Here is a 25,213-nt window from a genome sequence, read left to right as displayed (position 1 = left end):
ATTAAATAGGGGAGAGGGAGAGAAAAGCTCAGCTGGGAGGTAGGAGCGTGAGCGGCAGGGGTGAGGGGCCGCATTGGAGCAGCGGCAGAAAAACAGCAATCAAAACAATTAAAAAAGAGGGATGACAATTACACGAGAAAGGAAACGGCAAACATACAATTTAACAAGAGGGATGACAATTACAATAACAGACTACACATGAAGGATGATAATCAACCAGAAGGACACAGGAAGCAAAAAAGATGAGCACAGCGAGGCAGGAGGCATCAGGACAGGCTCAACCCCTACCCAATCAGCGTCAGTGGCGGAGGCACAGCGATGGAGCTCCTAGGGATAGAGCAGGTCACTGACCAGCGTCAGAGGTCTTGCCAGTCATGTGACTGGGTGTAACTGACAGGTATACTTTGTGTATTCCACACAGACAGTCACACAATGGAGGGATTCGGTGAGCCTGGATGGACCTTCAGTAGACAGCATGGGGGTGAAGCTGAGCACAACCCCACATACAACTGAATAGCCGGTACTCTGCCATCACACAAATGGCCTAATGACCCTGCATTGTTACTGAGGCCAGCTTGGAGTCAGGAGAGGCAAGATATTCTATGCACTTCAAAGCCACTGTCTAGAAGCTTCTCCTACCTTCCGGAACCATGGCACCATGTTATAAAAAGAGGCCCCAATACGCCAACTCTTCAGTACACTTCTGGACCTGAGGATATTTTGCCAGGAAGAGGGACTGCTAGAAGGACTGCCACTCTGCAATACTGCTGCTCCAAAGGAACTGCTGTTAGAATAGAAATGTTTATGCTTTTACAGTGCTTCATGTAAGTTAGCATTTGCTGTGCCATTTTTTATTTGGGCGCCAATTTAGGCTGTTCAAAACTGATCTAGCACAATTTCCGAGAAATACTCCTCTATGAGTTTCGTTTCTGCCATGTTAGGCTTGTTCCAGTGATGAGCACATAGCTTTCTCACTAGATAGAGGCCCTCTCCCCCTTGTCTGGTGGCGGCTCCAGATGGAACGACCTTGGACTATGTTACTTTGTGTAAGATATGAGTGCTGAAACTGTTTTTTTTCTGTATTTTGCTGTTTGACTGCACCTGCTTGGAAAATCTCACTGTGGGCATGCTCTAATCTGGTTACAAAACGTATACAATGTTTCTTTATGCTTGTCGATTTCAGGTCCCTCCGCAGCACTCTTAGCGACTGGGTAGATGGGGCTTCGCTCTGAGTGTTTATGAATAAACAGTTATTGGTTTGTATTCTCCCAGGTGCACTAATTGAATGACTAAGGGGAGACTGCCACCTCCTGGGGGATTTATTGTAAGTAAATGTGGGGGTGCAGCTTGGCCCCCCAGCAGCTTTGGAGGCCGCCACCTTCCTGGGGCTTTAATTATACATAATGTTGGGATTTGCATGGACCCACCCGTAGCCTCAGGGACTGCCACCTCCCTAGGGCAATCTTTTGATTGAGTGCAGGGAGCCATGCGGCCCCGCACACTCCCAGGGACCAACAGCTATCTTGGCCAAATATAAACAAAGGACAGGGGCCGTGTGGCCCCCATCCTGGAACCCTAGATGGCCCTGGATACCTCCACCCCTGGGACATTGCAGTTTGCTATAAGCCATAGCAAATGCTACTCCGCTTCCTGCAAGTGAGAGCAGAAAATGCTCTCACTTGTACGAAGCGGAGCAGAATTGTTTTTGGACAGAGGGAGCTGCATCTTAGCAGCTACCACTGTCCAAAAGCAATGCCGGCTCTCGCAGGAGACGGGGAGCTGGCAGGGACTGTGGTGGCATGCAGGCTCCCCCTCACGGTCTCCAATGAAAAAGACTGGGTGACCTGGCTGGGACCTGGGCAGCGAGTACTGCGGCCAAATCCCGGGTGATAGGGTCCCCGGGGCCAAAATTGGCCCGGGAGAGGGGGCCACGCATTCCCCGCCCCTCCATATTATTTTTTATATGAAAATTGCAAAATCCTGGTCCCAAGTGATGGGTCCCCGGGGCCTAAAACAGTCCAGGGGTGTGGGGCCATGCTGCCTCCCTTCCTAAAAAATAGAAGGAAAAAAAAGCCGGCAATTCACTGGAGGTCCTGTCTCCTTTCCTTCCCACTCTGCATACGTGCCTCCAGGCACGCTGATGGTTGGAGGATAAAGTCCCCTTGGCTGCGGAGGGCCCTTTGTGGCCAATGAGACCTCCTGTTTCCTCCAGTAAGTCTCACACAGTAGGATTGGTTAGAGGTGTACAGGGGCCATGCCCCTTTCTCCACCACTCTGCAACCATTCCGCTCAGTGCACTGCTGATGCCTCCTGAGGGCATCAGGATTAAAGTGGACTTTTCCCCCAAAACAGTAGCGCGTCAGGAGGTGTGTTTACAGAGTGGTGGAAACAATGGGGCTTGGCCATGAAAACCTCTCAACAATCGCACTATGTCGGACCTACTGAAGGTAAACTAAAGGGTATTTAACCTCCAAGGACCCTCAAGAGCCCAGTGGACTTCATCACCCAACTAGTAGTGCACCAAGAGATGTGTTTGCTGAGTGGTGGAGAAAGGAGGCGTGGCCACGAACACCTCTTAGCAATCTCACTGAGTGGGACTTACTGGAGGTACCAGGAGGGTAGTTGGCCCCCAAGGACCCTCAGGAGCCAAAGGGACTTCATCCCCCAACTAAAAGTGCACCAGGAGGCATGTTTGCAGAGTAGTGGAGAAAGGGGCATGGCCTCTGACAACCTCTCAGCATTCCTGCTGTGTGGGAATTACTGGAGGTCCTAGGGGGGCAACTACCCCTCCTGTTACCTCAAGTAAGTCCCACACACCATGATTACTAAGAGGTTTGTGGAGGCCACACCCCCTCTCTCCCCCACTATGTAAACATAGCTTTGGCACACTACTGGTTGAGGGATGAAGTCCCCTTTACTCCTGAGGAACCTTGGGGTCCAAGAAGACCTCCTGGTACCTCCTGTAAGTTCCACACAGCGGGATTCCTGAGAGCTGCCCCCTTTCTACACCACTCTGCAAACGTGACTACTACTTAAAAAAACCATAGAAATTCATTGAAAAAAACAAAGGTTACAGGGACATTATAGTTAGGAATTAGCATTTAAAAGACCTTAGAAATTCACTGAAATAACAATCAAAGATTATAGGTTATAATAAGGAAATGGAATTAAAAAAAAGTTTTAAATGCTAATTCCTTACTATAATGTCCCTGTAACCCTATTTTTTTTAGGATATGTTATTATATAGGGGCCTATTCACAGAACTAATCTGAGACAAAATCCTAAACTTACTACTTTTGGTATTCACAAAAAGGCATTTAGTAGTAGTAAAGTTAGGATTTTGTCTTAAGTTAGGATTTTGTCTTAAGTTAGGATTTTGTCTTAAGTTAAACCTCAAGTTAAACTTAAGTTAAACTAAGTTTGCCTTAAGTTTTGGTTTTAAGACAAAATCCTAACTTTGCTACTACTTAATGTCTTCTGTGAATACCAAGAGCAGTAAGTTTAAAATGTTGTCACAGATTAGTTCTGTGAATCAGCCCCATAGATATTACCTACTGGTGGTCACCAGTGGGTACTTATAGTTAGGACCTAGTTTCCATATGAAAAGCATTTTTCAACTTGCCTATAATTTTGGTGTCATTTGACCAATCTTCATGATTTTTGTATCAAAGAAGGTTCTGGTTGTCATGGAAAGTTTGAGGGTGATCTGTGCAGTGGGGAACGAGAGATAGGGGTGAAAATAAAGTGTACATTTGTAATGTTAATTCCCATAGGAACGGGTTGTCAAACCTACAGCCTGAACCGCTGGATGGAATTACACCAAATTTGGAAGAAAGGTAGATGTTGTTACAAAGATTGTGCTTTTGTTATTTGATGCAAATCCATTGTGTAGTTTTTGAGAAATTTAGGCCGAAAATTACAGCTATTTCTCTGGCCGCGGATATTTCGCTATGGTTTTGCGATTAATCATGGATGCATGCGTCAACAGGAATGCTCTGATTGGCTGGACGCAACCTAAACAAAAAGTTGCAGCCACCATTTTATCATCCGGGAACGGTTCCTGGAGCTGAATATTTGGGTTAAAGCCTACATAGGGGGTCAGGGTGGAGATACTCTGACCCTATGTTTTAGAAATGGGTGTGTTAGTGACACAAGTTATGTGTTCAAAATAGTTTTTTTAATAGCGTACAATATGCCAGCGTGGTTCCCCTTGTACCATTGCGGGCACATCGTGACTATTGCGACGTCATTGCGAATATTGGTGAAAATATATAAAAAATATATGTATATCATCGGTAATGTCATTTTTGATATCATCAGTGATTTCATCTGTGATGTCACGGACCATGTCATGAGTGATGTATTATGTGAGGTGATGAGCACTGCATTGCGTTGGCGAGTTATAGTTAGCTCAGCTAACTAATCTGCTGAATTTCTTTGGTTTTGAATGAATTGTCAGCCTAACTATTACATCCCTGTAGCCTTTGTTATTTTTCTGTGAATATACATATATATATTCATACTTCAAAAACAAATGTTAAAGTGACATTATAGTTACATGGAAATGTCCTTCAACATATATCATTTTAAACAAACAAAATCACTGAAATTCACTAGTTATAGTTATCTCAAGTAGCTATAACATGCGCACTAAAGTAACTATAACTTGCACCCCCACCATGCACAAATTTCTCATCAATCATGTCATTTCAAATATTACAGTGATGTTATCAATAATGTCATAGAACATGTTACAAGGGATGTATTATGTGAGGTCCTCAGCAGTGCATGACAAGGGTGAGAGTAGTAGTTACTTTAGGACACTATTTATAGTTACCTGAGATAATTGTAACTGATGAATGTCAGTGGTTTTGTTAATTGAAAACAATATGTTTTAACTGATATTTTCAACTAAGTATAACATCCCTTTTACCTTTTATTTCACTGAATTTGTAAGGTTTTATTAATGCATAGTAAGATATTATCACCTTTACTTGCTCCAAGACTGGTCTGCAGTACATTTGCAACTACTTTTGAGGCATTTTCATCTTTAGCAACTTTCTATGTGAAATATGTGTATTGCAGTGGCTTTATTTTATTTTTTGCCTGGGAGTTTGTATTGGCATGTCCCTCCCTAAATCCGAACTTAACCCTTCCAAATTCCCTACTATTTTGCATAAACTAATCCCCAATTTACAGCTACTCCCTCCCACATTTTCTAAGTTGTAAACATACATGTTGAGAAATCTCCCCTTAGAAAAGATAGGAGAAGTGAAGGTGTAGATTTCATCCAGATGATTAGTGAATTGATATTTTGTAGCAAGTAGAACTACTGTAGTATTATTTTGATTCCAACCTATATTACATTTAAATCCCAGCTATGATTAATAATTTTAACTTTTTCATCCAATTGTTGAAGTGATCTTAAATCTTCTTAACTATTTTATCATGGTCTAAACAAATATAAGAGGCTTTTTGCAAGTCTATTATCTTGTTCATTTTCTAAGCCTAGTATCTTGTTCATTTTCAATGTCCATTCTAAATCCAATTCTTTATACTGTTTTTACCGAGCCCTAAGCAAATGTAATAGGTTTTTTCCAAGTCTAGCATCTTGCTCATTTTCAATGTCCATTCTAAATAGTTAGGTTCCTCTGGAGACTTTAATCTTTGAACAATAATTGTTCTTGCAACTAAGGAAGTAAATACATTTTAAAGCCTTCCACTTCCTATTGTTTCTGGTCTTCCAGTTCTATTCCAAAAGAACAACACCAGGGACACAAACTATGGATTGCTCTGCTCGATTACTTCTTCAGTCTTGAAGTATCCCAGAAACCGGTCCCAGGATGCTTGTTCAGGGAAGACCTGGCTTGGCAGTTAGGGCTGGACTGTTCCCATGAGGCACAGGGTCTAGACTGATTTGCATATAGCTGGGTCTGAACTGAGGTGGCAAAGTGAGGTAAAGAATGATGACAGATTCATCCCAGATCTGTGACTGGGAGTGAGTGTCTGAAAAGTTTCAGTGCTCTGTCCATCAACTCCTTGTGTTTGAAGTAAACTTTGGCCCAGATAGAAGGATTATTATTAAAATGTCCTCTCACATTCCTACATCTTTAAATCAGTCACAGTTACTTATATCCAGAGTAATTCTATTTTATCCTTTTGGTGTAAAAATAAAGACAGTATAGGCAAAAAACATTGTATTCTTTCATGTGTTGGACTAATGGTTAATTAGATGGAAATCTTTATTCAGTTTGTCCACTTTACTGGTATTGTAAAAATTAGTTTTTCAGTCTATTGAAGATGTATCTTTATCTTTATTTGGGGTTTTATGCTTCATCGTCATCTGATAAATTCTATCAATGTGACCCTCCTTGAGAGGTTCTTAAAATATCAGCCTCTCAAGGTAAAATAATCATGTGGAAGTTTTCTATTGTTTGTGATAAGAACTTCAGAATTGTAATTATTTGAAAAATTTCTCCATAGAGGGAATCTCAATTTTTTCCTGCAGTTCTGAAAAAAGATAAGAGGAAACCCTCTTAATTCGAAACCTGATCCTGCTCAACACTTTCTTTGTTAACCCAGGAAGTGAGTTCCACATGAAAGTCAGGTTAATTCTGCAAGGAGTACACCCTCTGTCTTGCAGTTCCTTCTATGTGGATTTGTATTTGTATGTAGCCTTTAATCTAACTTTGAGGAACAAGCATAAGACACACTCATATTACTCAACTTTAATTTCAGGTACAAACACAATGCTATTTATAAACAGAAGTAGGGTCAAAAAGAACTCTGGCTGCTCTTTAGTTAACTCATGCTACACAATGCAAGGAATATCAAATCATTCACTTTTACATTTATTATGGATCAAAATAATATGGGGACTTTGGGCTGATAGTATGGCGAATGGGTGTAACTATAGTCTAGGAGTAGCCTTCGCCCGGAAGTCCAGGCAGACAATTATCTCTAGCCGATAAGAGTTCTACTGAGGATACATCATGTTCCGAACGGACTCTCAAATCAATCAATCAATCAAGGATTTATAGAGTACGGCAAATCACCCGTGAGGGTCTCAAGGCACTGGAGTTGCCAACTGCTTTGTGGTGATCTGTTCATTCCATAAAAAAAAGTGGGGAAAGCAGGGAGAAGCACACAAAAACTGGGGAAAAGCAAGAAAAAAACAATAAAAACGAGGGAAAAGCACTCAAAAAGAGGGGACCGGAGGGAGAAAACAGTGAAAAAGTAAGGAAAAGTAAGGAGAAAGCACTCAGAAGACAGGGAAGAGCCACAGGGAAGGAAGGGGCAATTATGTACCAAACCAAGACCAGATATTAAAGAAACTCCTTTGGAGATGGCTGATCTGGCTTAATTTGTTGATGGTTCTTGTTGAAAAGACCAATATGGAGCACTGAAACTGTCTATGGAGTATGTTCCATTTCTGAAATTCTTGAAGTATCCTATCTGCCGAATGTAATTTCAACAAATGTACAGAGTTGGCAGACGCAGACCATGCAGGTAAGAGCGGTGTGGCAGCGGGGCTGGGTGGATGGATTTCGACAGACGATGAAGAGGGAAAATTAATTATTTGTTTAACTTTCTCTCGTGGTCGTCTGTCGAATCCCCCCCCCCCCCCAACCTGGTCCCACCACTCCTACCTACACGGGCCGCAGCTGAGAGTTGGTTGATTTGACAAGAACTTGCTGCTTATAAGAAAATTGTAATGTGACAATGTATACAGACAGTCAGTATTGTTTTGGCGTGGTGTGTGATTTTGGTCAATTGTTGTCACAGAGAGACTTTATGACATCTACTGCAGCCCCCATAACGATTAGTCTATATATCCTTGATTTGTTGAAAGCAACACAAAGGCCATAGGAGATTTCTGTAGTCGAGTGTGCTGTCCTTAAGGCTGGGAAAGATCTGGTAACTCATGGAAATAATTATGTTGATCAAGTAGCCATGTATTTAGCACCTGAGAATGAAACTGTGGTTCAGAAACCTGAGAATGACGAATCAAGAATAAATACCGGAAAAAATGCAGAAAATGAGACCTTCAAAAGGTAGCTACAGAAGATGAAAAGAGGAGATGAGAAAAACTAGGTCACAAGAAAGTCATCAGGAATTGTATGTTACTTCTGAAAACAAATACATTCTCCAAGATGCAATGTTATAACTAGTGGCAAGGTATTTTCATGGATAATCTCATTCAGGATGTGACTATATGGTCAGGAAAAAGGTCATTGGCGTCAATGATTCATATTGACAGATCAGAATGCCCATTCAAAAAGACTTCAACCTGACTTTGTGGAGATGTCAGTTTATGGTGGCTTAAAATACATCATGGTTACTGTCTGTTTGTTTTCTAATTCAGTTGAGGCATACCTTACCCAGAGATTAGATAACCTTATATTTGCTAAACTTTTTGAGGGAGTTGATTCCACATTGCGGCTTATCAGCTTCCTATGAGACAGACCGTGGCTCACATTTTGAAAATGACATTTTGCAGATAATTTGTACTGCCTTCCAAAATGATCAGAGGTTCCTTTGTAGTCATTGTCAATTTTCAGGAGTGTTTCAGAGGGTGACTGAAACTCTTGAGAACAAACTGGAAAAAAAGCTGTGCTTCTACTGGTTTGAAATAGCCTGACACTCTGTCTTGTTTTGATGAGCATCAGATGTTAGGCTCAGCTGTGGTAGGTCTGGCTCATGAGGTGAAATGTGTTCCTCATCAGGGGAACGTTGCAACAGAATCAACAAAATAAATATTATGCCATTGATGGAACCTTGAAGACTGGATATTGGTAAAAGAAAACATGAGAAAGAACTGCTTAGAAGAGTGCTGAAACAGACTCTACCAGGTTATTTTGATGACTAACACTGTTGTGAAATGTGCTGGAATACCGCAGTGGGCTCACACCACTCACACGAATAAAGATGTGCTAACAACAACCTGTTGTGGATATTGGGATTCAAATGGGGTCAAAATTTTGAATTGGTGAAGGAAATGAAGTCAAGAAAGTCCAGATTACTGAAAGTTCTGGTGAAGAACCTGTTACGTCTACCAGTGGTGCTGCTGTACACTTTCAAAGTGGGAACCAGAGTGAAGAGCTAATACAATGTCAAAGTCATAGGCATGAGTAGCCTCTGATCCAAACAGTGAAAGCATTCAATTGAAAATTTGAGTCATGAGAACCCCCAGAATGAGAAGCAATCTACAGTGGATCGTGCTGTCGAGATTAGCCACAGTTCAAGTTCCAGCCTATTAGGCAGTGGAGAAGCAGGTGAAAAAGAGAAACCAGATGGGGATAACTCATTGAAAAGAACCTGCCAAAGAAAGCATTGTATACCTGAGAAGCAAAAGAGACTAAAGGTAATCAATGATAGTTCAGAAGTGATTCAACTAGATAGTCAAAGTGAATCACCAGCAAGAAAAAGAACACCAAATAAAGAGTATGCATCACTCAAACAGGTATATCCAGTTGCAGTGTTAGAAGAAGAATCAGAGTCAGAGACCTATAGCCCAATAAATTGTTGCCAATACACTTTTGAAAGTGAATTTGGAAATGAATCAGAAGAAGAAGAGGAAGAAGAATTAACTGGAAACAATAAACCGTACATTTACTGAAATCAAAAATTGAAAGGAACTTTTGAAAAAAATGATCATTTAGAAATATTTGTTTGTTTTGAAAGAAATAAGAAGAAAAGTAGAAACCTATTTTTGTTTGAGCCTCACGGTCCTATGGTTTTAGTTTTCCTGGAAAATGATTGGTTCAATTGATTTATGATTAATAATAATAGTCTTAATTAGCCTGTTGTATTGCTTAAAATCTCCGGTAGGATAGGATAGGATACATCTCGGCATAAAGCTGAATTAACTACAGAACTTAATAAAGTGAAACTTAACACACTGATATGTAGGGAAAGTTTAGTTAGTGGGTTTCAAGATAACATTTATACTAAAGTGATTCAGGAATATTCTGTAACTTTGATGGTTAGATATTGCTTTATTTGTACTTTTCTTCTCTCTTCTGCAGCTGAGGAAGTCAGGCATAAACAGCTTCAAATCTATTATTATTTTGCACAGTGTTTTTCAGCATAGCTAACAAAATTAACTTTTTCCCCCTTTGTTTTTACTGGAGAATAACAAATGTAATAATGGAATTAAGTATGGTAAGTTCTGAAAATTATTGCACAAACTAAGCATAAAACTAAAACTATTAAACAGAAGTACGTGTGTGGCTGAAGTGAAGGAAAACATGCATTTATTAAGGTTAACAATGACAGGTGACTAAAGATTGTGAGAGATTTGAAAGATGAAATGGCAATAAGAGAACAAATTAAAGAAGAATTGAGATTGTCAAATTTGCATCCTAGATTGAAAATGGAACAAGAGAGTAGGGGTGAAATGTGTACATCTTAAAGGTGACAAGACTTAACATGTGGGAGAGACTAAGTGTGAAAAGAGCTATGTTCTAATTGGTGCTTATTTGGTTGGTGAGGAGACGATTCTGAGAAGAATTTATTATATGTGTGTTAAGACTGCCGATTTTAATCAGCTACATTATTGGGTTGGATCTTGTTATCTTACATTAATATCACCTAGAATTTATCATATGAGTGAAACAGATGATCCAGTTGATTTCAGGAGAGTGAACTGAGGATTTGAACAGATAGTTCTAGATATATTAAGTGCTATTATTTCTCCTATCGGTGTGGCAATGAATGATGTGAAAAATAGATGTTTATCTACATTAGTGAATAGACTAGCTTCAAGCACGGCTGGAGCGCTAACTCAAATAAATTGAGAACTAATTCCTACTAGAGTTATGGTGATGCAGAAATGCTTAGCATTGAATATCCTTGCAAAGGAAGGAGGTGTTTGCAAAGTACTAAAGGTTATTTTCTTCCTGTTAGCCATCAGATTATTAACTTCTTCATCACAAACCTGACTAATATCTATCGAAAACTTCAGTCTTACGAAGACCATGGCTTACAGGAAGCTAGAGGTTCCTGGGTTAGTGACATAGGAAAGTGTTTTAGCATGGTTGGACAGTGGATCAATAATTTTGGTGGGAGGACAGTCCATTTACTATCAACCTCTATAATAATTGTAATGATTAGTTCAATTAGTTCTATTGTGTGTGTTAATGACAATTAATATGCCTTTTCTCACTTGATTTTACACATACAGACTGAATTAACATGGTTGCAATTGAAATGAAATGCCTATGTTGTGTAGAAGTGTGTTTATTATTGTGCTTTAGTTCTGCCACATTTCCCTGTTAGACATCATGTTAGATAAAATGGATGGCATCTCTGTCACTCACTCCTGCTTCCCCCTACCTGTGTATATCATCTCCCCATAGTCTTCACAGCAATCAGTTTAATTGAGGTCATATTAATTTATTTCCATTGCTGTATTGTTTTGCTCACTATGAACTTTCTATGGTGCGGATGTAAGATTGCAACAAGTTTCTATCTCATGTGTTTCTTCACTGGGTTTATTCACTGAGAGAAAGTCTTATTGTTCAATGTTTCATTTTTGTTTGAACATCTTCTGATGATATTAATTTAAAGGGTATGACTAACTTTTTTAAATAATTGGGATGGTGCTTATGTGTTATGGTAATGACTTGTATTAGTATTGTGTTCTGATTTGCTAAAGAAATCATACTTTTCCTCACACAATGATGATTTTGCAAAATTACTAATGTTCTATGCAAGAATTGTGTATCCAAATCCCTTGAATTTGTGGTGAGCCATACATTTCCGGAGTTTTCCTATGCTGCTAGGGTTTCTGCCAGATTTTCCTCTGATTTTGCAACTTATTTGGGACTTAGAATATCTTCAGATTTTTACACACTTTTTATGACTTTGCATCTGAGAGCCTTGATTGTGTACTGCTTATTTTTTATTTAAATAATAAAACCCTCTAACGTTTCATTGATCTAGAATTTAGTTATTGAGTGGACACCATTACGTATTGAACTGTTTTACCCTGTTAATTTGATGTTTTGGAAGGTGCCTCATGAAATTGAGGTTTAACACCGTCTCAGATCGAGTTAGGTGTGGGAGAACGGAAACATTTTGATGTTGGGCTGTCAAATATTTGGGGTACGGCTTTGCTCCCATAATTAAATGAGAGGTTTAACTTGGTGACCCCTAAGGTCAGGGAAATAAATACATGAGAATATATGTTGCTTTCATTGTAGTGTCAACTGTTGAACATAGTTTTCCAATCAATCCATGCCAAAATCCACTTCTCTTCCTCACACTGACCAATCATAGATCCTAGTATTTAGTGGTTAACATTTGCGGTTTTGTTTTTAGTAAATTAAGAAAATTCCAGCAGTCCCACTTGATGTAGAAAAGAGGCTGAGGCTCACACTAGTAGCCCACAGGAGACCAAACAGACATCTCTGCAAGACTGCTCCTAAAGTTCACAAGCCCTTCTAAATTTCATCTTATCACCCACCACCGACGTTTCATTGTCAGCTCTTCAATTGCATGGACTGTTAATAGGGACCTGATTGGCAAAAATATTCTCTTTTATGAAGTCTTTTGCATTTATCTATTTCAGATTTTGTAGAGCATTCTGTCCACCAACAAGGATAGCATCACACTAATCAAAACTGAACCATAGGTTTTATAGGGGAGGGGTACAAAGGTAGGTTTATAATGCCTTGTGGAAGACAGTGTTATTGTTTATCAGAGCAGCGTATGTAGTAGAGCATTCCAGATTTCAGTCTCAAGATAGGAAAATAGCAAGCACTCTCTTCCACCACTCTGAATTATAAATATATCTTGCCACCGAGTCCTACTCACAAGTTTAAAGGAAAAATCAAGGCAGATCAGTTTTCCTACTATGTTTTTTGATGTCTTGAAAGTATTTCTTTGCTGACTGCACCACTGAAGTGAAGTCTGAAATGATCAATACCCAAGGGCCCTCATATTTCAACAGAGCACAATGATGGATCAACAACTGAGATATATTGGGCATGGGAGACTAACCAGAAGAAGGTGGATCTATATGAGTTCTTTGTGCACCCTCTGCTTCAGAATATTCAAAGATGAATATCCTGCTGAAAACCTCCTACCCTTCCAGGAATCATAATGTTGTTTTGCCTCGATTGTAACTCAAATTCCTCAAGCTTGACCTTCATTTGCAATCACTTGCAACTGTAGCAACTGAACTGCTGAAGTGGTGATAACCTTAGTGACATACAGGCATGATATTCCATGTTCTAGTCTGATACTTTCCAATCTTCTCCTTGCAGTACAGTGTGTCAAGTTGTGTTCCTCACCTTTGTGGATATCATAGGAGGAACCAAAAACTCCTCAGCAACATGTCAGTACCTCATCAGTTTTGCTATTGTCCTTTGAACCACTCAACTGCAGTTTAGACCTGCATTTCCAATGTTGTCTTAGTTCTGATTGCCTTAGCCATTTCTAAAGAAGTGAATTAGCAAATTTCAATACATAGTCAAAGTTACACCCAATGGATTTAAAACCAAAGAAAAATATTATCAGAGATGGAGATTCATATTAGCATTAAAGGTTGTGTTTTCTCTGTGATACTTCTTAGGCCTAAAGGGTATTTCTACACATAAGCCATGTACCTCATGGACTCAAGCTATACCTAACTGGTAAGGCCCAACAGGGTGAAAGCATCCCTTGGATACCTTGGATGCATGTGTTCCTGTGCTGTGACCCATTAATACAGAAACGTGTTTATGGTTGTGTTTGTTCCCATGTAGAGGGGACCTGACCTAGCAGTTCAAGTTGAACTTTCCTTTCAAAGTGAGGGCATTTGCACATGGTTGGATCCTATCACTTTTGGCACTTGATCAAGAAAGTGAAGGACTGAAAAGCAGTACAGAGTAATGACCAGTGCTTGGATAAATTTAAAGATTCCATCCATCATTTTTTTGTTATTCTCATGAGATGCCGTACCTGAGATTGTGATGAACAGAAATAGGTTCTGTAGCTCACTCTGCCATAAAACAAAAACTGAATCTCTCTAATTAGAAACAACCAAGTTAAAACACAAATAATGGACTGGAAGTTAGCCAAGAGTAATTACTAATAGATTGCTAATTCAAGTATTCCATGCATCCATCACCATTTTGTTTTTTTTCTCAACAAGATGTCCTAAGTGCGACAGGTATGCCTCAACATGTGTCAAGTAGAAAACAATGCCATAATCCTCAATGAGACTGTGCAAGGTTAAAATATTAATAGAATTGTTTCTTTCCATTCTAGCAAAAGATTACATTTTTTTTCAGTTGCTATTGTTCTCTTTTAGTCTGGATATTTCAGTGTCAAGATACCTAAGGGTATATGAGTCTGTGCTTTATAACTGAAGTGAAAATTAAATGCAGAGGTAAAATGCCAACCAGTTTAATGAGAATTCTCATTGAGGAAATGCCTCCATTAGTGCAGAGACTCCTCCATAACTGCAGGTCCTCCACCATCAGTGTCAGAAGCCCTTTGTAAATCCGGCCGTAAGGTTTTCTTCTTAATCAGAAAACACAGATACAATGTGGGTTCACCCTTAAAGCTGGCATTTTGTAATCTAGGCTGGCTCCTCTTACTCGGAATGGCTCTGTGGGGAACAGCTGCATTTCAGAGTCGGTATTTCAGTTGTGGGAAGATGAAACTTCCACATTTTAATTAGGGTTGTGTGAAAATTACACATAATTACATACAATCCATCTCACACTTATCTGAATATCCATTTAGTTAAAAATTTAACTCAAAAATTTAATTTCGAGTTGATTTCCACTTGATCAATTTCAAAACAAAGCCTCTCCCATTTAAATGTGTAGTTTTGTGCTTAAAATCACTCAAAAATCTATCTCAAATGTTTATAGACTTACCACATTAAAGGACCTGATGCTCACATTCAAAATGACTGGTGTTCGTGTTTGGATTTGTAGTTTCTCACTCAAAAACTACATGAGTGGTCAGCTGCGGTACAAAATGGAAGTATAATGCTGATCTCATAAAAATATTACTCAAAGTGTACACCATGGTTAAAATTTCTCCCAGAAATCACACATTGTGGCATAATGGCCTAATCTCTGTAATGTTGCACAAACTTCATTATGCAAATTTACAATCACTCCTGCATTATTCAAATTTTAATTAGTAAGCTCAGAGGAAGACTGACAGAGCCCCTTCAGCTAATACTGCCATCTGCCATTTAGAAGCATGCAAAGAATCTTTGGACTTCCCCCACCTACACATCAAATGACTCCATTATATTAGGAGGAAAAAGAACAAGAGAAAGTGTGGCTGCTGTCTATCTCCCCTGGGTGAGTCCTCAGACTTCGGTCTAAGGCACGCACTCTCCCCGACAGCTCCACGGTGCTCTGCTTCGCCTTGAAGCCAGCCCCTCTCCATTGCATGGTTCAAGACTATCCTGGTTCAGGTTCTCCCAACAGGCGCATGGTGATTGTTTTTTTGGTTGTAATTTCATCTGATCTGGTTACTGTTGTTACTGTTTGACTATTGTTTTTCTGTTCCCCTTACAGCCCTTGCTGTGAGCTGTTGCTCCCCTTTGTCTCCCCTCCGGTTTTCCAGCCACCGCTGACAACACCCCCTACTGCCCCAGTCCCGCCTCCCAGCTCCTCGTCCCTCCCTCCTCCCCTACATTATGGCGACAGTGGACGCGCGCAGCGGACCCTCCCAAGGCTACAACGTCTGCGCCCGTTCGCACCTGGACCACGCCCAGCACCAGACCCCCTGGCCTCCACGAGTGCCACGAAGCCAGATGCCACTACGATGCCAACATCCTCCACGAACTCAACATCGGCCGATCATCCACTTGCTTCCAGGCCACCCCGAAGGTCACCCACGGACCCTTCTCCTGCCGAAGCTGCAGCTTCACCAGCCAGCGAACACCTGCACGTCCTGCCCCCCCAACCAGGGCAGGTCGCAACCATCTCAGATGCATACTACTCAACACCCGCTCCATACACAAGCATGCCATCGAACTCTGGGACCTACTCGACTCATCCTCCCTGGACGTCGCCTTCCTGATGGACACCTGGATGAACCCCTCCTTGGCACCCGACATTGCCATAGCCATCCCAGATGGCTACAAGATCACCCGCAGGGACTGCACCAACAGACCAGGAGGAGGAATCGCCATCGTCTACAGGAATACCCTCAGAATTTCGACTAGCACTGAAGACACCCTCAGCGCTGCCGAACACCTGCACTTACAGACCACACCGATCCCAACACTATCCTCAGAGGAACTCTTGTCTACAGACCCCCCAGACCCCGGCCTCTGTTCAGCGATGCCATCACCGACGTAGTCATCACACACACCCTTGCATCCACAGACTACATCTTCCTCGGAGTCCTGAACTCCCACCTCGAGAACGCCAACGACAGCAACTCCACCACCCTGCTCAACAAACCTTGCCAAACTCAGACTCAAACAGCTCGTCACGACACCCACCCACTCCACTGGACACATGCTCAACCCCATCTTTTCCGTCAGCAAACATGTCACCTTCAACCGCACCACCAAACTCCACTGAACCGACCACCGCTGCATCCACTTCTCCTTCTAGAAATGCACCACGCACAACTACACGCAACGAATCCCGCACCGCAGCTGGAACAAGGTCACCGAAGACCAACTAATCACCACCCTTGCCCAAGACCCACCCACCAACCCCACTGACACAGCCGCCCACGACTTCATACACTGAATCGATGACTGTGCCAACACTCTCGCCCCGCTCAAGAAACCCTCAAACAAACGCACCAACAGAAGGGCCATCTGGTTCACCACCGACCTCCAGGCATCCAAGCAGACTTGCTGAAGCCTCAAAAAGAAGTAGCGCCACGAACAGACACCGGACAACCACACAGCCCTCAAGAATGCGAGCCGCAAGCACCACCAACTCATTCAAACCGTCAAAAGGACTTCTTTCAAGGAACACAGCAACAACAATGCACACAACAGCAAAGTGCTCTTCAACATCGTGAAGGAACTCACCAACCCCAGCTCCAACAACATCCTGCCGTCTCAAGACCTCTGTGACTCCCTAGCCACCTTCTTCCACCGCAAGATCGCAGACATCCACGACAGCTTCAACGCATTTTCAGGGTATGGAAGCATGAGGCAGTAGACTTGGGTAGTCATGTCAAGTTTGCTGTTGATGATGGTCCCGATGCTCTTGGCATTGTCGGTGTTCGTCCTAGCTCTGTTGGCCACCAGGAGCTGTCCCACTTTGAAGTGCTCTTCCCGGTGATCATGATTTCATTCTTGATGGTGTTTAGCTTCAGACAGCTAGGGCCCAATTCACAGAACTAACTTAAGACAAAATCCTAAACTTACTACCATTTTGGTATTCACAGAAGGCACTTACTCATTTTGGTATTCACAGAATCCACTTACTCATTTCGGTATTCACAGAAGTTAGGAGTCCTAACTTTAGGACTCCTAAATGCCTTCTGTGAATACCGACAGTCTTAAAGTTAGGATTTTTCTCAGTTTAGGAGTAGTAAAGTTAGGACTCCTAACGTTAGGACTCCTAAATGCCTTCTGTGAATACCAAAAGTCTTAAAATTGGGATTTTTCTCAGTTTAGGAGTAGTAAAGTTAGGACTCCTAACGTTAGGACTCCTAAATGCCTTCTGTGAATACCGAAAGTCTTAAAGTTAGGATTTTTCTCGGTTTAGGAGTAGTAAAGTTAGGATTCCTAACGTTACGACTCCTAAATGCCTTCTGTGAATACCAAAAGTCTTAAAATTAGCATTTTTCTCAGTTTAGGAGTAGTAAAGTTAGGACTCCTAACTTTAGGACTCCTAAATGCCTTCTGTGAATACCGAAAGTCTTAAAGTTAGGATTTTTCTCAGTTTAAGAGTAGTAAAGTTAGGACTCCTAACTCTAGGACTCCTAAACTGAGAAAAATCCAAACTTTAAGACTTTCGGTATTCACAGAAGACATTTAGGAGTCCTAAAGTTTGAATCCTCCTAATGGAAGCCAGGTTCTGTAACTTTGTTCCCTTACTTCTACCTATTCAGTAAGCCATTTTTGCCCCACCGCATTCAAATTTTGCCACCCACCAGTTGTTGCATTAGTACTGCTAGGAGCTTTTGGTGTCAAAACACAAGATGTCATCATTACCTAAATTCAACAAAGCTGAGCTTTTAGGGTCCGTGGCAACAATCACGTCTTGCCAAGTCCCACTGAATAATAGCTACCTCCAGAATATGTACTACAGGCTCTAAGTGATATGTCTGATCCATCGTAACAGAGATGGAGTATACATCCACCAAGATAAACATCCTCCCATCAAATTTAAGAGTGGGCGGACCTTAGGTTTAGTCATGGCTAAGATTACTCCATCTATACCGTGAGTAAACCCCTTTGAAGGCCCTATGTAGTAGGGGCCATCGGAGACAGACTTCTAATTCTGCCCACCTAATTTAGATGCCTGAATTAGAGGTCAGTTTTTACTGTGCATCATCGTCATGAAAATCCTGGTGGTAAGGGGCAGTGAAAACTGCTAAATGCTCCCATGGTGAAAGGAGCATTTTCTTTTTGATTTTCAAAAATAAGTTCCTGCTTCAGGATGTTCCTTTTGAAAATAAAAATTGAACAGTTTGGTGCAGGCCTCTGTTATGTTGATGGAGTCCAACACCAAGCTTTAAACAGCACTGACAGGAACCACCATGACAGCGGTTCCTGCCAGTGCTCTAGAAATTAAGACCAGCTTGGTGGTCATTTATAAATTAGGAGGATGGCACCTCCATCAGACCGAAAGAGTCATTTAATCCACTGCCCTGATGGAGAAATGGGCCATCCGCCTATATATAAAAGAGGCCCAAAGTCAGAAGTAAACACTGGTGATCAGAGTGAATTGCTTGGCTTTCCCTGACCAGCTCTCCATCAAAGCCAGCCTGAAATTACCACTGGGGCCAAGTAACCTGTATCCTGATACTTTGGCTTTAGGTGACTCTATTGATTCTTCTGTTTTTGATTACCATAATCCCTGATCCTATTTACCAATTCTTGACATTTTGTGCCATTTTATTAATTACATTTCATGTTTGCTTTTTAAAAATATAATGTTATTTTGCTGCAGACTATTTTACACAAATGTTCTCTAGGCAAAACCTGTTTTTGAACCACAACTGTCAGTGGTGAACCCAGGACTTCTCATTAAAAGCGGCTGCTTACTCTTAAGGACTGGTCTAATTAACTTTGTGGAAGCTCATCCATTGAATTCACCTGTAATTATTAATCTAGTTACTATATGCTGAATTTCTTTGTGCATAATGTATATGGCTATGCTGCTGACATTGCATTAGTTACTCGTGCAGATTTCTAGAGAGCAGTATCAGCCCAAGTGTTTCTGTAATTTTTTTGCCTGATACTGCTAATTTACAAACCGGGTGATCAAGCATTGGCATATTTTTGTTCCACAAGCCAATCAAAATGTACATAGAAATGTAAGCTATAGAGTCATCAAGCTGAGATTTCCTTTTATCACAGCCAGATTGTTGTAACAGGGAATGTTGGGCTGTCCTTGCAGGGCCTTCAGCTGGAATCTTTTGATACTTTATTCACAAGCATTCTCCTTAGCATCAGGCTTGCTTCTCTTTTCATCCTTTGGTGCTCAGTAGCCCCCTGTGCCTGGATGTAGGTCTGCTGCTGTTTTCCAGGTCGGCTTCTTTTTTTCGAGGGACAGTCACTTCTCCTCCATTAGCAGTATCTACTATTCTAATTCCTGAGGTGTGATAGCCTTGGTGGAGTTTGTGGCGCTGTGCAGCCTGGGTTATGTAGGGCCTAGCACTGCGCATAATGAAGGACACCACACAGTGTTTTGTTTGAGCTTTGGTCTAGAACTGGGGATTCTCGTGGACTGTTGAGGATGTGGTCACCAGTCTCCTCAGACTCATTGACTTCTTCTGGGTCTGTGCACTGTTCGTATGCTCTCTTGAACCATGCCATATTTCTGGGGACCACTTGCTGACCCCTTTTCGCAGAGACCATTGTACCTTGAACGCAAACTACTTTCCACATTTCTGGCTCATATGGGGTCCGAAATTTCCTACCTGGATGTCTGTCTCTGACTACCACATGGTCTCCTACTTTCACCGATGGCGTCTTGGCACCCCTGGCGAGACTTGCCCTCTGGTTAGTTGCTGCCATCCAAGCTTGTACTGCCACGTCATCTCTTTCGGGAGTCCTCCAGGCAGGATCGGTCGGGATGCTGTCTCGCCGGGCTCGCCTGAGGAGTAAGTGAGAGGGTGCACAGTGAGTGGCGCTGTGAGGGGTCTGCCTATAGGCATCCAGGAATTGATGTAAGGCTTATTCCGCACCTTCTCCCTGCTCCACCGCAATTCGTAGCGCCCGGTTGAGCGTCCTCATGAACCGCTCCACCTTGCCATTCGTTTGTCACCACTGTGGGGGGATTTTTTGGTGTCGAATGGCTTTATTTCTCTAAGTACTCTTGAATTCTCGGCCCTGGAAGGGGGGTCTGTTGTCGGACCTGATTTCTTCTGGGAGGCCCATGAATGCAAAAGTCTTTTCAAGAACCTTTTGTACTTGTGCGAATGCTGTGGAAGCAACCACCTCCACTATTTGGAATTTGGAGAATGAGTCTATTAGTACCAAGGTACTGCGACCATCGGGGCAGCTTCCAAAGTCGATGCTGACCTTTGACCAGGGTGTAGGAAGGTGGAATCTGACTATATGGTTGCCCCCACTTTTTGCTTGTGTTTTGCTGGTTTATGACTTAGTTGGACTGGGACCCTGCTATTCAGAGCCCCAGTCTATCTGCTTTCTATGAAAAATGGTTTCCATGTGCATTAGGTAAATTTCTAATTGGATTCTGGAGTGCCTTATAAGCCCCTGGTATATGGTATAATATGTACCTAGGGCATAGGTACCTCAGAGGCCTACCAGGGGCTGAAGCATGTATTATGCCATCCCTTGGAAGCACTCCAAAATGACACCACAGGTCTGCTACTGCAGCCTGGGTAAGGTGGTGCTTGCACCACCTTACAGTGGTATAGGCTACCTATATCACTACCATTGCATACACATATAAAACCTATAAGTTACTCCTATGGCAGGCCTTAACACTCCTGAAGGCAGAGTGCTTGTTTTTTACGTGAGAGGGTGCCCCTGCATGAGCAGAGCTCCTCTGCAGCGTTCGGAGTACCTCCTCTGATGCTGTTTGTGGTGCAGCCTGACCATATACTCTTAAGTGCATTATAACCTCGCGGTAAATGCTAACTTTGGGATAACTGCACGGAATCATGTTGTGTTTGGGGTCAAACGCTTAGGAATACTACCCCCCCCCCGCCAGTTCTCTCTGGTGGGGTAGGATTCCACCCTTCTAGAGGGAGAGACATGTTCACACTGGTCTAACCCGCGAGGACTTTCTACAACCATGGAATCACAAAATGGATGCCTCTGCCATAGACACGGGTCTGGCCTCCTGCTGCTGACCGAAACTCCGGCAGGGGAGGCCTGGACAATAGGTTTCCTGTCCCAGGGAGGTGTAACCACCTCCCCAGACAGCTAGATGTGTATTGGGGCTGGGCGGGAGCACTCTCTGGTGCTTTGAAGTCCTGCACTGGGGGCACACTTGGTGTCCCTGTGCATAGTCCAGTTCAAACCGATTGCAGGGGCTACCTGCCCCTACTCTGGCGTGAAACTGGACAAAGGAAATGGGTGTAACCACCCCTCTTTCCAAACCCTTCCATAGGTGGGTCCCTAGAGTATGTCCAACCCCCAAACTTTGTATAAGTATGAGGACCCAGTCCTTGCGACTTTAGATTACCCTGGATGAAACTCTGCAATATATATCCTGGACCTTCGACGTTCTACTTTGCTTAGATGATTGAAGAAATCTCTCTTGGGGTCAAGGAGTGACTTCCCCGCTTGGCAGGCACCAAAGAAGCAACTGACTGGTCTGCATCGCTGAAGCTCCCGCCGGACGCTGAAGTCTTTGCATCACCAGATGTGGATTTCCAGACTTCCCCGAGGCTACCCTGAGTCCACTGCAAAGCTGAGGCCCGTGGCTATCGTGGATGACGTGGAACCGTGACCCCTGGACACCGTGAACTTTTGCAGCAACATCATCTTCCTGGTCTTCCTCGAAGTTGTGATTTAGGCTCTGAGTAGCCCCAGCCTTGAGCACCTCCTGCACTGAAGATTGCTGGCCCCCACTCCACGAGTGACCTGTGGGCCAGTTTCAAGTGCGACCGCTTGAGGCTCCTTCGCGATCGCTAGCCTGTTGGCAAGTGGGTCCCCACAAAGGCAACTCCTCTTTTGATTGGGCTTTCCTGATTGCTCCAAATGTGCCCCAACTTACCCTCACTGGGTGAGTCCCCCCAGACCTTGCTGGTCTGCACTGCCATCCTTTCTCTGATTCCAAGTGTCTTGCGGTTGCCAAGGCTTGTTGGATCCAATCTGGTCGCCGATACCACAGCACTCGACAGACTTTGTGGAACCGCTCGAATCCAGCTCCTGGTTGTCATCGTCACCTCCTGGACCTCGTGGCTGAAGAGTCAAGACACCCGTCAACTCACCTGAAGCACCCGACATCTGTGGGCATTGGTCAATCATGCCCTTGCTCACTGGTAGGTGACCCAGACTCTGTCCCCTCTGCTTTCAGGTTCCTTCCATCCTAGATCCAGGCTTGAATCGCTTCGGACACTTCTCCTCTTCACGGCAGCAGCACTTCTTCGCCAGCTTCCATTGAAATCGACGACGCGACTAATCTTTAAATTTCCAAGCGCGACATTGCCCATAGAAGCTAACGGGAACCCGCGGTTGTGTTCACACACTGCACACGGCTCCCGTGGGTCCCCTGTGTCACTACCTTGGGTGATTCCTTGGGGTCCCAGCGATTCTACAGGCTCTAGGCCTTGTGTCTAGTTCAGTCGTGGTTCTTATACCACTTTATTGGTATATGGTTTGGTACGCCCCTCGGGCCCAAACGTGTATTTGTGCTATTACTGTTGATTGCTAACTTGTAAATCAAGTACTTCGAGCTCCAGTCTCATAAAGAGTAAAAAGTATTTATCTTAAATAAAGTATTTATCTTAAATACACATATTTTAAATATATACCTGGTGTGGTTATCCTTTCATTTGGTCATTCAAGAGATTATAGACTGGTAAAACAAGCTGCTTTACATTCCTTCAAGACTTAGCCTGAAGGCTGCTCTCCATAGCTACCACTAGGATAGCTTTCAATAAAGGTTGTATTCAACCTATTCACCATAAGGGGTTGTTTGGACTGATACAGGGTGCCCACTGTAACTAGTGGACAGCATATATCAGGCCAACTTCTCACACAGGGCATGTCGCTCAGCTCCTCGGTGATGACCGGTGCTGATGCAGGCTCGCCTCCTGTTTTGAGACATGAGTGGCACTGTCTGATCTTCTCTTTCACCATGCCATCCATACCAGTCAACCATACCTTGCTTTGGAAACGTGCCTTTGTTTTCACCACCCCTTGGTGTCCAACGTGTGCAAGCCCAATGACTCGATCCTGCAACTCTCTTGGGACTACGATGACATGGCATCTGAACATGACCCCATGATCTCCTTCGCTCAGTTCACTGCGGGCTCTCCAACAGTTGCTGCCATGCATGATGGTCTTCGGCGATGAGTGCTTGTGCACCATCTAAAAAGTGGGCCCAGCCGTTGGTCTGCAAAGCTTCCTTGACTCTTGTCAGCGTTACATCATTGGTCATGGCTAACCAGATCTCTTCAAGTGTCACCACTTTGGGACAGGCTTCCTGAGTGATCATTCTGACGAATGCTTCAGTGTGTTCCACATCTGGAGGCAGGCACCGCACGTCAGTCATTTCTGGGCATCTCGAGAGATAATCTGCAGGGTTGTGTGCACCAGGGCGGAATATGACTTTGAATCTGTAGGCTTGCAGTTGTACTGCCCATCATTATATTCTGGGGAGTGCCAGTCTCGATGTTCCTGTGAACAGGGGAAGCAGTGGCTTGTGGTCAGTCACTACATGGAATTCTTGCTCATAGAGATACAGGTGAAAGTGTTGGCACTCCCACTTAATAGCAAGGGCCTCTCTTTCAATCTGGGTGTACCTTGTTCCTGTGTACGACAGGGCTTGACTGGCATATAGTGCCCAGATGAACCTGTTGCTTTCTTGTGGAAGAACAACCCCATGGCCACCGGTGAAAGAAGGCCATGACCATCTTGTCCTTTATCGCGGTCTTGATGGCTTGGAATGCGGTATTAGCTGCAGTGGTCCATTCCCAGGTGCTTCTTCTGCGTGTGAGGGATCGCAGGAGCTCAGACAGCGAGGCTAGATTCGGTATGAACCGGCTGCAGTAGGTAGCCATACCCAGAAAACTGCAGACTTCAGTTGATGTGATGGGAGTACTGGCTGACTGAATGGCTGCCGCTTTCTTGGGGTCCACTTTAAGCTCTTCCCTTGAGAATACGTACCCAAAGAAGTCTATGGATTCTTGGTAGAAAGGGTTGGAGGGTGAGGCCGCAGTCCTCCAGCCATTGGAGCGTAGTACACAGGTGTTTGTGATGGTCCTCTAAGGTGTAAGAGAACACCAGAATGTCGTCACTATGATTAATGACTCCTTGCAACCCAGACAGGGCTTCTTTGATGACATTTTGGAAAACGTCTGCTGCGGAGGACACTCCGAAGCACAGCCTTTTGTACCTCCGGAGGCCCACGTGGGTGGAAAACGTGGTGATGTTCCAGCTGATGGTATCCAGCGTTCAAGTCATGTTTTGAGAACCACATGGCTCCATTGAGGTCCGCCACTATGTCGTCCATCATTGGGGTCAGGTGCTGTTCTCGCTTGACTGCCTGATTTGAGAGGCGCATATTTACACAAAGCCGAATGGCACGGAGCTGTTTGGGCTTTGGTGTGACAACGAGCGGCGACACCCATACGGTTGGTCCAGACACTTTCTCGATGACATCGAGGTCTTCCAGCTTCTTTAGTTCTGCTTCTACTTGTGGGCGGCGATGGAACGGCACTCTCCCTGGTCTCAGAGCTGTCGGCCTGACAGTCGGGCCAATATGTAGTTTGAACTGCTTCCCTTTGATCTTTCCTAGTCCCTTTAACAGTTTTGGTCACTCTTGTAGGGTGGTGTCGGCATGGCAGTCGTATTCTTGATTCGCAAAGGTCCAGGTCTTTTGCCATGTGACAGCTGAGTAAAGTCCCTTTTTTT

Source organism: Triturus cristatus, chromosome 6, assembly GCF_964204655.1.
Source record: "Triturus cristatus chromosome 6, aTriCri1.1, whole genome shotgun sequence".
In the NCBI taxonomy this organism is placed as follows: domain Eukaryota; kingdom Metazoa; phylum Chordata; class Amphibia; order Caudata; family Salamandridae; genus Triturus; species Triturus cristatus.
Note: the sequence above shows the minus strand (reverse complement) of the source record.